Source organism: Lepus europaeus, chromosome 8, assembly GCF_033115175.1.
Source record: "Lepus europaeus isolate LE1 chromosome 8, mLepTim1.pri, whole genome shotgun sequence".
In the NCBI taxonomy this organism is placed as follows: domain Eukaryota; kingdom Metazoa; phylum Chordata; class Mammalia; order Lagomorpha; family Leporidae; genus Lepus; species Lepus europaeus.
Genome location: NC_084834.1, coordinates 47143390 through 47159341, shown reverse-complemented (window position 1 = coordinate 47159341; position 15952 = coordinate 47143390).

Sequence of the window (15952 nt, the reverse complement as noted above, 5' to 3'; positions counted from 1 at the left end):
ACCGGGAAGGCAGTGGAGGATGGCCCAAGTCCTTGGGCCCTGCACCCGCATGGGAGACCAGGAGAAGCACCTGGCTCCTGGCTTTGGATCAGCGCGATGCGCAGGCCACAGCGGCCATTGGAGGGTGAACCAATGGCAAAAGGAAGACCTTTCTCTCTGTCTCTCTCTGTCTCACTATCCACTCTGCCAGTTAAAATATATATATATATATATATATATATATATATATATATATATATATATATTTGAAAGGCAGGGTTACAGAGAGAGATCTTCCATCTGCTGGTTCACTCCTCAAATAGCCCTGAGAGCCGAGGCTGTGTCAGGCCAAATCCAGTAGCCCAGAGCTTCTTGCAGGTCTCCCGTGTGGGTGAATGAGTTTAAGCATTTGGGCCATCTTCTGGTACTTTCCCAGGTACATTAGCAAGGAGCTAGATCAGAAGTGGAGCAGCCGGATTTGGAATTAGCATCCATATGGGATGCTGGCATCACAGGCAGAGGCTTAACCTTATCCATTGATTTCAAAAAATTTTTTGCACTAAAATAAATTTATATTTCAATTCAGTTTCCCTGAACTGTTTGAAGTATCCCTGTGTTTACCGTATTAACAATTTGTTCTTAATATTTGCTTAAATGTGTTTACTTAGTTTTATTATATTCATCCATTCATTATTCGAATGTAATTGACTTCTTATGTTTCAGAGTTTATTAGGTTCTATGGACTACCACAGTGAAAGGAGGATGTGGCTTCTTATTTCAGGTATAAAATATCATATGCATTTTATGCCGGAAATATAAGACTAACAAAGCACTAAACGGAAATGTATCAATGAAATAGAATGTTGAGGCAAATAAATTAGAATGGAAAGGTCTTTTATAATTAGTAATATTAAAAGTCATGAAAGATGAATACAAAAAATCATGATTTTGTTTTTCCTTAAGGAACATTTAATTCTTACTAGCATGAGTGAAGATTTCAAGCCATTTGATCACCTTTGTTTACATCACTTTTAGGCTAAGCACATTTGAAGCTGAAATGATTTTGGAAAACTGATTGTTACCAGTATACATCCTTTATATGCATTTTCCTGAGTATTTTGGTCAGAATTATTGCGGACCTTAGAATTATTCAAAATATTTGCTTTATTAAGTTTAGTTTTTTGTGAAATCTTTTTATTCTGCGAAAAATACATAGTGAAGGAGATTGTTTTCGATAACTTTGTGGAATAGTAAGATACTTGCCAGATGTTTATTAGTTTACCTTATAATTTTGCTGTCATTTCTCTGAGAAAATTGCTTTAGATAATAAAGTAGTCTAGGACAAGGCATCATCTAGATTTTAATTACTCACTTGCTGTATTTTAGTATTAGTTGGTTCTAGTATTGCAATTGTTTTTGTTTTGATGGAATAAGTTAAATCTTTCATTACAAAAATACAGACAGAGCATGAAATGGCGAAGCATTTGATTTTCCTTTCTTCCCGCATTTTGGTTGATGTTTTCAACTAATATTAGCAATCAGGTTTTATAAAACATAAAAGTAATTAGGATTCTTGTTTTTTGAAAAATGAAGAAGATATGTGTAAACTTCATATTTCTTATGGTAAATTTGGATGTTTTCTGAGAGTCATTTTCAAACAACTGGCTTTTTCAAATATGCAAAAAATTACTACCAAATATTACATAAAGATATTTGGAGCAATATTGACAAATACATTAAATTATAGATGCTTTGAAGGATGACATGACTTTCCCCAAATGATGTCCATAGCATTCACCTTCACCACAAATCACTGCAAGATTGAAAAAGTCAATAGATACTTGGGCATTATGGACTTCACAACATGCTGATTTTCCATTAAAATATATATGTAACCTTATTTATTCTGGTAATTTTTAACGAATTATTTCATTCAAAAATAACAAAGCATGTGTGACCTTCTTTACATCACCCATCAACTTCTGTAGGTATTCTAATAAACAATGTGACTGTTAGGGTGGGCACTCTGGCACAACGGGTTAAGCCCCAACTGGAGTTTTCCACATACCCAATAGCCGTCTTGGCTTGAAATTCTGGACCTCTGCATCTGAACCAGCTCCATGCTAATGTGTTTGCAAAAGTAGCAGATGGTGGCCCAACTACTTGTTTTCCTGCCACCCATGTCGGTTATCTGGTTGAGTTCCTGACTACTGGCTTCAGCCTGGTGAAGTCCCAACTGTTGCAGACATTTGGGGAGTGAATCAGAAGGTAGAAGATCTCTCTCTCTCTCCCTCCCTCTCTCTCTGTCTCTCACTCTACCCCTCAAATATTTTTTTAAAGTGACTCTTTTCCCAATAGGAGTATGTTAATGTTCAGTTCATTGTTTCTGGAAATACTTTGTGTTTCAGAGTTTCCAAAAGTTGAAACATTGAAGGAAAAGAGATGCTTATTTCTCTTCTTGATACATTGTTTTAGCTGATACAATGAATGTAAAATCCTTTTCTCTTTGAGATGAAATCACTTTCGACTTCATAACCAATTGATAATAGACGATAGAAGGTTCGAATTACAGGTGTATGGGTTTGCACAAATATACATCTTACAAATGTAATCTGAAATAAATTCTTGCAGAATATGACATTAAAAACCTCAATAACAAATACTTCTTAGAATTGTTAGGGCCCACTAAAGGAAAACCTTGGATGTGCTTATAACAAGAGGAACTTTCTGGAGAGAAAGAAAATAGAATTTTAGTAAAAATGTGGTAAAAGGGAAATAGAATGCTCTGAAATCAAGATATCTTATTCATGTCTCATTAGCCTTGATGGAGACAGGGAAACCGTGTTCATTGAGTTTGCTCATAACCATGAATTGCAAAACCAGGTAACACCAACATATGAGGTTACTGAGATCCTCAAAAGTTAATAGTTTTGTCTGAAATTTTACCTTTAAACATAGGAAGGCATAAAAAAATCAATTCTCTTGACCTCTAGTCCACTATTCTTTTGTACATATTGCACTCTGATTGATGTTAACCTTAATTGTCAATAGTGTAAAATATTTCAATGACACTTGAAGTCTATTCAAACTCTCATACCTTTATAATAGCATTTTACTTAATTGATTTTAATGCTTTCATTGTCAAAGGTTATCCATGATCCAAAATACAGAACAGGGATAGACACTTATCTTGCAGTTAAGAAGCTCACAAGTCACATTGAAGTGCATGAGTTTAAAACCCAGCCCCAGATCCTGACTCCAATTTCCTGCTAATACAAACTCTGGAAGGCAGTGCTGAAGTCTCAGTGGTTGGATCCCTTCCACTCATGTGGGAGACCTTGACTAAGTTTTTAGTTTTTAGCCTTGACATGACCTGATTCACTTCTCTCCCTCTCTCCCTCTCTCTCTCTCTCTGAAAAAAATGACTTTTTTAAAAATACAAAATAAAGTCAACTAAATTTTGCTTACAAAATATAAATATAAATATATATTTATAAAATATAAATGTAAATATTATTAGTGTATAAATTAAAATATTTGATAAAGTCATAAATGCATCTCTTTGTATTATAATAAAAAACTTAACAATAAAATAACGCATAATTCCAGATTCCAACTGTTAGGAAAAGAGTTCCATATTGATAACTTCTCACACAGAGCACCAACAATGTTAGGGAAAGAGGGCAGCATAGAGAGGAGGTGGTGTATGAATTTATGGCCAGACCAAATTTATTCAGAGAAAATAAATTCATAGAGGTGAGTGACCAACTGCCGGTGTGCACGTTGGTGGAACATGTGGTTGAAGGCCCTCACCCCAGGGGCTGCACCTTTTTATATTTTAGGAGGGCAAGGGATAGGGTTGACTGTAGGGGGCAGCAGGCAGAGGTGAATTCCTGGAACTGGTCTTTCAAGTGGCCATGCAGGGCCTTGGGAACCTGGGAAAGAATACAGGTGTGGGGTATAAAGGCAATAGGGTGAGACCCAATTGAGATCCAAATACAAGGAATAAATTCCAATGTTTACCTGTCTTTTGGGCAATGAGCGAGAATGACTGAGGCTTACATATTTGTTCCATCACCAATAACAAAGCATACATTGACTTAAATGATAAGCATCATGTTTTCAACAAGACAGAGTTGTATTGGATAGACACTATGACATCCTATAAACAACCATAGTCACACAACTCTGAATTTTTGAAGCAGTATTAACTGATAATATCTGTTTGCCATGTTGAAAAAAGATCAGAATACAGTCTGGCACAAATGCTGGTAGGAGATAATCCAAGATTAAAAAAAAATTCAACATGTCATTTAAAGTTAAAATGCAGTGGTAAGAGTTGTATTGATTTTTTAAACCCATGTCAACACTAAAAATATTGTTAAATCCCTGTGGTTCCTATTATTTGCTTTGTAGCTCTGAAAGAGTTGTAGTTGATCTACTCATAACTGAATAGATTTGAGATTATATTATCCAATTAAATGACAAATGGAGTCATGATTTTAAAATCATTGATCATATTTTATGATATTATTACCATAGTAATGGCTTAGTTAAATGTCAAGTTAGCTTGTTTGCATTTTCATATTGAAAAGTTATTACTCATGAAGTCAGAAAATGGGGCTTTAGCCTATATTATGGTTCAATTGTTAAATATTCCCCAAATACTCATAAGTTAAAAATTTGGTTCTCATTGTGCTCAGCAGGAGGTGGTGGTAGTATCTTTAGGAGGCAAGACCTAAGGAGAAGTCCCTTAGATCATTGGAATGTTCCTTCAATGGTAGTTCTTGTGAGATGGTTACTATAAAACCCTGAGTATGGTTCCAATCACTCTCTATGGTTCCTGGCTCACCATGTGTTTCTCCCCCTGCATGCTATGGAAACCTCCAAAGAACCAAAGACTCTACCATGTTGTTTCCACTTTTAACTTCCCAAATTGTGAGATAAATAAACCCTATTTTCTCTGTAAGTAGCTGATCCCAGGTATGTCATTGTAGTAATAAAAAGTAGACAAATACCACTCATGTTCCCCATTTGAAAAAGGTATATTATTAATTAAAGTTGTGCAAGCCATATTGTATGCTATTAAAAAGCATGTGGTAGAGACTGGCATTGGATGCAATGGGTGAAGATGTTGCTTGCATTGCCTTCATCTCATATGTGAGTGTTTGTATAAGTCCCAGCTGTTTCACTTCTGATACAGCTTCCTGCTAAATTGCCTATGAATGGAGCAGGAAATGTGTGTGACCTGGATGGAGTTTCTGGCTCCTGGCTGGGGCTTGGACCAAACCTGGCTTTGTAACCATTTGGTGAGAAAACCAGCAGATTGACGATCAATTCTCTCTCTCTCTCCGGTTTTTCAATTAAATAAAGAAAACAACACATTGTACATAACAGTTTTACAGATCAATGGCTGAAGCTTATGTACTCAAACTGCAACTCTAACAACATACCACAAGCAATAGCAACAACAACAAATAATGTCAAATCCTTAAAAAAATGTGTAGAAAGATAAATTGATAAAATTATTTTTCCTCCTAGATTCATAAGCTGAGTCTGTAATCCATAATGTAAATATATTTATGGATATGATCTTTAAGTAGATAAATTAAGTGGCATCATAAAACTGAGGTGTTAATCCAATAAGGCTGATACCTGTATGAAGAGAAAGATACTCCAGACAGTTTCTCTCTCTCTCTCTCTATCTCTCTCTCTCTCTCTCGATCCTGGATGTGTAGCCTCCAAGACTGTGAGAAAATAAAATTCTGTTGTTTAAGTCATCCAGATCTCAGAATTTTCTATGTAGCCTAAGAAGATTAATACATATATGTATGAGTAAAATGGTGTTCTAAATGCTCATATTACTTATGCAACAAGTTAAATTTTTTCATCAGTAATTAAAATAGTCAACCTAAAGTTTTTATATATAGTAGATATACCATTGATTATATTATACAGACATGCAGTAATCCTAGATAAAATATTAAAAAACATTATATAAATTGATTAAAAAATTACTATGCTGCAAGGAGAAATATAGAAAATTTATGTCTATCATCTCTACAGTTTAGGTCTAAATGAACTCATAGAGCATGTAGATTAATAAAATTGATACAAAATTGTGCTATAATTCTGGATCTTTTGAGAAGATAATATAACTTTTAATGACTAAAACAATTCCAAATCAAAGACTTCAGGAAAAATATGATTATAGGACAATCTAGTAGTTTTCCTTTTAGTTTTGACAACCCCTGTACTGAAAATCTTGCCCAAATATCATGTTCTTTTTTTTATTATTATTATTTGACAGGTAGAGTTATACACAGAGGGAGAGAGACAGAGAGAAAGGCCTTCCTTCCGCTGGGTCACCCCCAAAATGGCCGCTAGGGTCGGAGCTGCGCCGATCTGAAGCCAGGAGCCAGGTGCTTCTACCTGGTCTCCCACACAGGTGCAGGGACTCAAGAACTTGGGCCATCCTCTACTGCCTTACCGGGCCACAGCATAAAGCTGGACTGGAAGAGGAGCAATCGGAACTACAATGAGGTGTGCCCCTATGGGATGCTGGCGCCGCAGGAAGAGGATTAACCAAGTGAGACACGCCACTGGCCCAAAAATCATGTTCTAAGTTTACTAAATTGCAAACAGAAATTAAAGACTTGCTACATCATAATTTTTCTTGTTTTACATTATCAAATATATTTTGAAATTTTATGATACAAATGATTATAATCTTTAATAAAATCTTACTGGGATAATAAAATCTTTACTGATTTTTAGTAGTATGACAGAAGGATCATAAAGTCAAATAGCTAATTACAAAGCTATCTCTGGAATTCCAAAAGCTAGAAACAAAAGTGTCAAAATATCAAAATCTGTACAAGTATTTATCTGCAAATTGTATAATTTAAGACTTTCATTAAGAGTTATATTGAGTGGCCTGCGCCATGGCTCACCTGGGTTCTAGTCCCGGTTGAGGGACTATATTCTGTCCTGGTTACACATCTTCCAGTCCAGCTCTCTGTTGTGGCCCTGGAAGGCAGTGGAGCATGACCCAAGTGGTTGGGCCCTTCACCCTCATGGGAGACGAAGAGGAAGCACCTGGCTTCTGGCTTTGGGTCAGCACAGCGTGCCAGCCGTAGAGGCCATTTGGGGGGTGAACCAACGGAAGGAAGATCTTTCTCTCTGTCTCTCTCTCTGTCTAACTCTGCCTGTCCAAAAAAATAAAATAAAATAAAATAAAGAGTTATATTGAGTATAAGATTGTTCATTGTCATTAAACTCATATAGACTTATAACATATTTTCCTTTTGTTTGTGCTGATTCACTTGGTCATATACAATTAATTTTATCAATGTCAGGTAGTATTTTGAATTCTGTTGTTTTGTTGTTATTAATGTGAATTATTCCTAATTATGTATATAATTAAGAATTTAACCTACAATATCAGCTACAATTATGTTTCTTTTTTATTAGGATTTATTTTTTTTTACTTTTGAACTTTATTGATGTATAGAAAACAGATTTTGTGAATTTCATAGATACAGTTCCAAGAATACAATGATACTTTCCTCTCTCCCTCCCTTCTCTCCTCCTTCCTTTCTTTCCTTTTTTTCTGTCTTTTACTTTTTTTGTGATAATATACTTTCCATTTACTTTATAATCACAGGTTCAATGGTTTTCTAAGTAAAGAGTTTTAGAAGTAAAAGGTATATAGACCAAAGAAAGTTCCTCAGGGGAATAGACAAGGGTTATAGAAATGAGTAAGTCATAAGATGCAAGTTTAGCTCAATATACATTAAAGTTTTTTTTTTTTGATTTTTGTACTCTCTATATTAAGTACAACCAATCAAACAAAACATAAGATAGTTGTCTTTTTGGGTCTGGCTTATTTCACTAAACAGAATGGTCTCCAATTGTATCCATTTTGTTGCAAAAGACAGGATTTAATTATTTTTATGGCTTAGTGGTAGTCCATCATGTATATGTACCACATTTTCTTTATCCAGTCATCAGTTGATAGGCATGTGGGTTGATTCCATATGTTAGCAATTGTGAATTGAGCTTCCATAAGCATAGCAGTACAGACAACTCTTCAATACACTTATTTCATTACTTTTGCATATATTTCCACAGGTGGCACGGCCGGAGCATATTGTAGATCTATCTTCAGATTTCTGAGGATTCTCTGGACTGTATTTCACAATGATGACAATATATTAACCACATTCCATGTACGAAACAGAGTGTAAAGTGGGAAACTGAACAAAATAGTCATTTTATCAATTCTTAAGAAATTTTCTCATTCATGAGACTGACAGCTATTAGTTAAGTGATCACCCAGGTAAATGTATGATTTAAAATTAAAATACATATGGTGAAGAAAAATTATATCTACTGAATGGTAACTATAAAATGTGAATCATGTAGCCAGTTTACTTTTTTGAAAATACTTAACATGTTATAGTTTGGTTATTTGAAATTTAGTGTTTTGATGACAGATTTTTACTCTTCCTTTCTCTAAAAAAAAATTACTTGAAGAGCAGAGTTACATAAAGAGAGGGGAAGATGCAGAGATAGAGTTGATCCTCCATCCATTGATTTACTCCCCAAATGGCCACGTGCCCAGGTGTAGGCCAGACAAAGCCAGGAGCCAGGAGCTTCACCTGGATCTGCCACATGGGTGACAAGAACCCAAATACTTGTACTGTTTTCTGCTGCTTGCCCAGACACATTAACAAGGGCCTAGATAAGAAGTGGAGCATGTGGTACTCCAACTGGAGCCCATATGGGATGCTGTCATTGCAAATATTGGCTTAACCAGCTGTAGCACAATGTGTGCCCTTTTACTAACTTTCCCACTTAAAATAACACTCGAGGACATTTTTTGCTTGATTTTAGCCAATTATTCCTTAGGAGCATGAAATTACTAATTTATGTTCCAACTATGCCTCAGTTAACATCATCAAGGGATAGTTTTAGGTAATTTAAAAAACATTAAAGTAAAATAAGAGTTACAAGTGTGTATGTGAAGTCATAGATTACTAATCTCTAATATGTATAGAATCATTATAGTAATACATTTAATTTCTCCTGAGAATTTTTTTCAGTGTTAAATTCTTTCAGATTTTCATGGATATTCATTTATTTCATCACACAAGAAAATACACAAAAATAAATGCACTGGCAAATATTTGTGAAATTGATACCACAATTACTGTTAAGCAAGTTACACACTAAAGATAACACAAATTATATTATATAAATAAATTTCTAAGTAAGAATAAACTTGACATTTATATTTAAAATCTTACATGTAAATTCAAAAATATAACTATCTTTCAGTAAATACACCTATGTAACACTACTGTTGAGTAATCCATATCAATTAAAGTAAATTTACTACTTGTTCCAATTTTTAAATTTTGTGCTCAAACTATAGACTTAGTAAAAATAAAACAATAGTAACTCTCACAATATTAATGAAGGTACCATGCCACTTTTAAAGATTTGATAAATATACTTACTTGTGGGTAAATTTTTATATTTATGAGAATACGCATTGGTTACAACAACTCATTTCAAACCAGGTTTCAAACTAAAAATAAGAAAAGACATTTGCCTCCTAGGTACTTACCAATTCCATTAGAAGTGATGGAATTTTTGTAATATAGAGATTCTAGGCAATGAAAAATACTGATTGCTTTTCCTTTCTAATATAGCAATAGTTCATGTCTTAGAACTAGTCCTATTGTCAAAATGAATAATATTTTAGTATGTTTAGGTATGGCCTTATGTTTTCTGATAGAAAAATTGAGTGACTTTTGACATTAAGGGAGTTTGTTATCAGTCACTTGAGAGGTGTTGATGGCAGATGTTTCTGATGATGTGTTTAAGCTTCAGGTAAGGTTCTGGCAAAGAAAATCAAAGGCAAAAATGTGCGTGTGCATTATGTCTCTGTCTTTGGGTGGTGTGTGCAAGTGAAGAATCACATAGCCTATCAAAGTAGAGGCCTTCTTGGAAAACTGATCAGAAAGAAAATTTGGAATTATGTTGGCTTTGCAGAACTGTTTGTTAAGCATTTGTTTCAACTCTAAAAATTATCTTGATGTAATAATCAAGTTTTTGACTCTTAACCCTTGATAAACCCTACATTGCATCATATTCACTAAGTATACCCATTTCAAATCAGAGACAATCTTTTAAGTTCAGTGTGTCCATTAAGAAATGAAGACATACTGAAATCGTGCTTCAGTGTTTACAGAATCCACGTCTGACTATGCAAATAGCTGCTAAAGGTTTTTAGTAACTGCTGAGCGTATTATTCATTGGCAGATTCATGGGGATTTTGGGAGACAACAACAGGTCAGCCACATTTTAACAGGGAAGATGAAAATAAATCCAGGTGAAATATACAACAAATTCCTAAACACTAATTATTCACTGAAATTTCCCTTTCTAGGAAAAATAAACACCAAGAGACTGACACTAAAGATGAAGCTATTAATTTCCAATCATACTCTGATACAAGAAAAAAAAAACAAAAACAAAAACAAAAAACTTGTGCATCAGAGTATCAGCATAGCCTGTTGGATGCCTTCACAAAAACATCTCGGGCAAAATTCACCTGATGAGTTGATGAGTAAAGAATTGGCGGTACCACTGACTCAGATTAAAATGACACTAACAAGTCAATAGAATTACCCTTGTTTACTATGTTAGTAAACAAAATCAGAAAAATAAACAGAGAAATGGCCTTCAATAATTACATGACAGATACTTACAGTGTTACTAAGAATACAAAAAAAAATTAAAGCAATAATCAAATTTAAAAGACATTAGAACAATAAAATCAGTACTTTGAAATCTATAGTGGGAAATTAAGTTTCCTTGGTTGTTAATAAAATGAATATTACATAATTAATTCTCACAATTTACAGCTTTAAAATTGTTAAAAATATTCATGGTGACAAATCAAAATTTGGAAATACCTGCACAAATATTCCATGAAGAAATGCTTTTTAAGTTTTCTCATATACAAGTGTGTTGGTCAGAAAATTTGACAATATAAACTTAAGATGACAAATGCAATTTGGTAAATAAAATTTCCATATGTGTGTTCATACTGATTACTTAATATTCTTAATAAGAAAAGTGTTTTCCATTTAAAATATCTTTCTGCTTTGGCCTGGGAAAGCAGTAGAAGATGAATAAAGTGCTTGGACCCCTGCACCTGCATGGGAGACCTGGACGAAGTTCCTGACTCCTGGCTTTGGGTCAGCTCAGCTCTGGCTATTGCGGCCATTTGAGAAGTGAACCAGTGGATGGAAGACCTTTCTTTTTTTATTTTTTAACTTTTATTTGATGAATATAAATTTCCAATGTACAGCTTATGGATTACAATGGCTTCCCCCTCCCATAACTTCCCTCCCACCCGCAACCCTCCCCTCTCCTTCTCCCTCTCTCCTTCCATTCACATCAAGATTCATTTTCAGGCCTGCACCGCAGCTCAGTAGGCTAATCCTCCGCCTTGCAGCGCCAGCACACCGGGTTCTAGTCCCGGTCGGGGCACCGATCCTGTCCCGGTTGCCCCTCTTCCAGGCCAGCTCTCTGCTGTGGCCAGGGAGTGCAGTGGAGGATGGCCCAAGTTCTTTGGCCCTACACCCCATGGGAGACCAGGATAAGCACCTGGCTCCTGCCACTGGATCAGCGCGGTGCGCCGGCCGCAGCGCGCCTACCGTGGCGGCCACTGGAGGGTGAACCAATGGCAAAAGGAAGACCTTTCTCTCTGTCTCCCTCTACTGTTCACTCTGCCTGTCAAAAATTTTAAAAAAAAAGATTCATTTTCAATTCTCTTTATATACAGAAGATCAATTTAGTATATATTAAATAAAGATTTCAACAGTTTGCACCCACATAGAAACACAAAGTGAAACATACTGTTTGAGTACTAGTTATAGCATTAAATCACAATGTACAGCACATTAAGGACAGAGATCCCACATGAGAAGCAAGTGCACAGTGACTCCTGTTGTTGACCCAACAAATTGACACTCTAGTTTATGGCACCAGAAACTACCCTAGGTTCTCGTCATGAGTTGCCATGGCTATGGAAGCCTTCCAAGTTTGCCGACTCTGATCATATTTAGACAAGGTCATAAAACACAGGGTGAGAATAGTAACCAATGATCCTAAGAGTGGCATTAACCAGGTCTGAACAATTATACAGCATTAAGTGGGGAAGAGGACCATCAGTACACACAGGTTGGGAGTAGAGCCACTGGTGGTAGAGTAGAGGTTATGATTACGAAGGAATGAGGCCCAAGTGCACTAGACAGGGTCTAGAACAAAGGACAGAGTCATTATTAGAGGAGCTAAGAAAGGTGCTGTCTAAGCTACAATTAAGTTTTCTGATCGAGAGGCAAATAGAACCTGACAGAAGGGGCTTGATAATAATCTGTTGGGCTTTAGGCCTTGTAAGTTAAGAGGCCCAGACCTATCTATCTCTTCACATGGGGTACATCCTAAGGGAGGTGTGAACCTCCTAAGGGAAGGCACTCTGTTGACTTTCATTACTTGGCTGGCCTGGGAGGAGAGCTGGCCAGGTAAAAGCAGGTGGCATCTCTAACAAGAAATTGACAGTTCTGCCTGCAATGTTGCTGACCCTACTTGGCCATCCCCTCAGCTACAGTGGTCACTTTGATAGCTGGGCTGAGTGAAGGGCTTTTCAGCTTAGAGCCAATAAGATCTGTGGCTCTGACCTGGGCATCCTTCGACTCCAGGGCAGGTCCATTGGATGGAAGACCTTTCTACCTGTCGCTTCCCCTTTCTGTCTATAGCTCTACCTCTCAAATAAATAAATATTTTTAAATGAATTACATTATCCAAGAATAGGCTGAAGTTCAATATTTTCCAAACAGTAATGATGGATGCACTTTTCACAATGTCTGCATACACATAATTTCTTAAATTTTGATCTCTGTTAAAAGACCCTGAGACAGGAATTTACATGCTAGAGTTTTGTGAGGATGTGTCCCCAAGCTAAGGGAGAAGTTTTGGAGGATATTACAGGAAGGTTGGTCAAGTGATTGTGCTACCCATGTTTCTTATCTGTCTTTCATACATGTTAGGCCCTGCCTATCCATGAGACTGGGAGACAGGGCTACAATCTTTGCTGACAATTATATTCAATTAAATGGATCTTCTGGTCTCTACTATTGAGAAAAAGAGTTTTTTATGTTTTTTTGTTTGTTTTTCACCTCATACTATTTGTTGAACTCTTTACTTAGTGTAGAGATAATCTTATGAGTATAACATAAACTAAAATAGATCTTTGTAAAAAAAAAAAAATTGACAGGCAGAGTGGACAGTGAGAGAGAGAGACAGAGAGAAAGGTCTTCCTTTGCCGTTGGTTCACCCTCCAATGGCCACCACGGCCGGTGCGCTGCGGCCAGCACACCGCACTGATCTGAAGCCAGGAGCCAGGTGCTTCTCCTGGTCTCCCATGGGGTGCAGGGCCCAACCACTTGGGCCATCCTCCACTGCACTCCCGGGCCATAGCAGAGAACTGGGCTGGAAGAGGGGCAACTGGGACAGAATCCGGCGCCCCGACTGGGACTAGAACCTGGTGTGCCTGTGCCGCTAGGCGTAGGATTAGCCTATTGAGCCACGGCACCGGCTCGATCTTTGTAAAAATTAAGAGTGAGAATAGGAAAGAGAGGAGGAAAGGGATTGAAAAGACCTAGAGTTATTTTCTGTTGTTACTACTACAGTTACCACAAATTCAGTGACGTTACGCATCACAGATTTATTATCTTATACTTTCACTTGTTAGAAGTCTAACACAGGTCTCCTTAAGCTAAAATTAAGATGTCAGAAAGCTATCGTATTTTATAGAACTGTAAAAGAGGATCTACTTCCTCTTCCTTCCCAGTTTCTAGAGGCCTTAATCACCTCACATTGCATCTCTCTGAGTGCTTCTGAGTCACATTGCTTACTGATTATATAGGAAACAGTTATTTGCTTTTAGGTATTCATGTGATTGGGCTGTGCACTCTTAAATAATTCAGGATAATATCACATCTCAAGGCCCTTAAACTCAGTCACATCTTCAATGTCCTTTTTTCCATGTAAGGGAACAGATTCATGGTATTCAGGTATTGGAACATAGGAATATTTTAGGGGTAGAAGGACCAGGGCAGAAGTAGATCTTCTCTTGACTGTAACAACTACAATAAAAAAGATTAAGGCATTTAATGTCAGAGTAATAAATGACCACAAGTCCTACTGCAATGACAGTAATACCAAATATTCTAGAAGAAAATTTTATTTGTGATGCACAAAACACTGTTAGCTGTACCACTGAATTATTTTGTAATCTTCCACACATATCTAACTTCTCAAGATGTGTATATCCTTTTGATAATAATATAGTAAAGTACATTTCTGGAGTAGGATTTTTAAAGAATATAAACTTTTATGGTTTCTTTAATATTGAAATATAATATTAAGATTTATTTTGTTTGGTACACTTTTCTGTACACCTGTGACTATCAATCACTAAGAAGTAATAGAGGGCAAGCGAGCTGTGGTGGAGGTTAAAGCCCTGGCCTGAAGTGCCAGCATCCCATATGGGCGCCGGTTCTAGTCCTGGCTGCTCTCTTCCAATCCAGCTCTCTGTTATGGCCTGGGAAAGCAGTAGTAGATGGTCCAAGTCCTTGGGATCCTGCATCCACTTCCGGGAAGACCCGAAAGATGCTCCTGGCACCTGGTTACAGATCGGCGCAGCTCTGGCCATTGTGGCTATCTGGGGAGTGGACCAGCAGATGGAAGACCTCTCTGTCTCTGCCTCTCTCTGTAACTCTGTCTTTCAAGTAAATAAAACAAAAGTAATAGAATTTTACTCTGCAGCTTGATCTCTTTTAAGATTGCATGTGTAACTTAGAAAATATAAAGTGTTAATATACTTATTTTCTACTCTACCTGAAAATTCGCAAATCTTGGGAAAGACACAAACATCTGGGTCCAGGAGGTAAAAAGGATGCCAAATACATTTCACCAAAAATGGCCCTCTCTGTAGCTTATTATTATGAAACCCTCAAAAACCAAGAGAAAATGAAATTTCCTGAAACAACAGAGACATATATCCCTAATCGCATTTAAAGAAATTTCCAAGTGGCTAGTATCAGGTTTCCTATTGGAAGTTATACAAATCAAATAAAGAAAAAAAAATTGTCAAGTAACAGTACTATGCATAAAAATAAGCTATCCTTCAAAGATGATGACAAAATAAAAATTTCCCAGGATTAGCAAAACCTGAGGCAACTGATCAACATAGCAGACATCTTACAAAAGGAACATAAAGGAATCCTACATCTAGAACCAAAAGTAAGATAATAAATAACATGTGAAAATGCAAAATCCAAGAGGAGAGCCAATACACAAAGGAGAAAAGAATCAAAAGTTATTAACACAAAATAACCACCCAACCCCACAGAAAGGGAACAGAAAAGAAAGGATATGCAAAACCATCAGAATAAGATGAATAAAAGAGTGGAGACAAGTCTTCAACAAATTAATAATAATATTTAATGTAAAGGTGTTAAATCGTTCAATAGAAAGAGATCTACTAGTTGAATGGATAAAAAAAAAAAACACAAAAACTTATTGTCCATAGGAAATTCACAAGTAAAGCAAAAAAAAGTCAGAAAATAAATGAATGAAAAATATATTTCACAAAACTGAAACCAGTAGTGAGCCGAATTAGCTATACTTATTTCAGATAAAATAGACATTAAGTAAAAAGCTGTACAGTGAGGCAAAGATAGCCATTCTGTAATTGAGAGTCATTTGATTCAAAGGCTATTATAATTCAAAATATATGTTTCTGCTTTTAATGCTGGAGTATCTAATTTTATAAAAAGACATTATCATGCCTAACAGGACATAGAAGTTCCAATTCAATAATAGTTGGAAT